We start from the raw sequence: 470 nt of genomic DNA, 5'->3' as shown, positions 1-470 counted from the left end.
TTTTGATCGTGTCTGGTGGTGTGCGTTTGTCGTGTGCGTGTTGTTGTGCGTGTTGTTGCGAGTGTGTACTTTAAATATCCATGCGTGGGTTCGCGCCTACATGAATGTACATATGTATGCATACACAGCTGAAAGGAAACTGGCTTTAGAATTACCGCCTCAGTTAACCACTACCCAAACTTCTACATACAAAATAAGGCAAACTTGTACAAGACACTAAACCAAACTAGTACAAGAAAACGAACCAAACTTGTACAAGGCACGAAACCAAACTTGTACAAGAAAACGAACCAAACTTGTACAAGAAAATAAATCACCGGTCACTTACACACCTATTATACCCGCCAAGCCCTCAATGGCCTCCCGCCGCGCCCGCAAAACAAACAATTCTCTCGCTTATGAGTTTATAATTGTAATAGAATGCTAAGACAAACACAATCATGCGCTAGCAGATTCGCCCGTCCTCGCAT

This window comes from Penaeus monodon, chromosome 21 (genome assembly GCF_015228065.2).
Source record: "Penaeus monodon isolate SGIC_2016 chromosome 21, NSTDA_Pmon_1, whole genome shotgun sequence".
NCBI classification, from domain to species: domain Eukaryota; kingdom Metazoa; phylum Arthropoda; class Malacostraca; order Decapoda; family Penaeidae; genus Penaeus; species Penaeus monodon.
The sequence above is the reverse complement of the archived record's forward strand: the minus strand, read 5'-3'. Positions refer to the sequence as shown.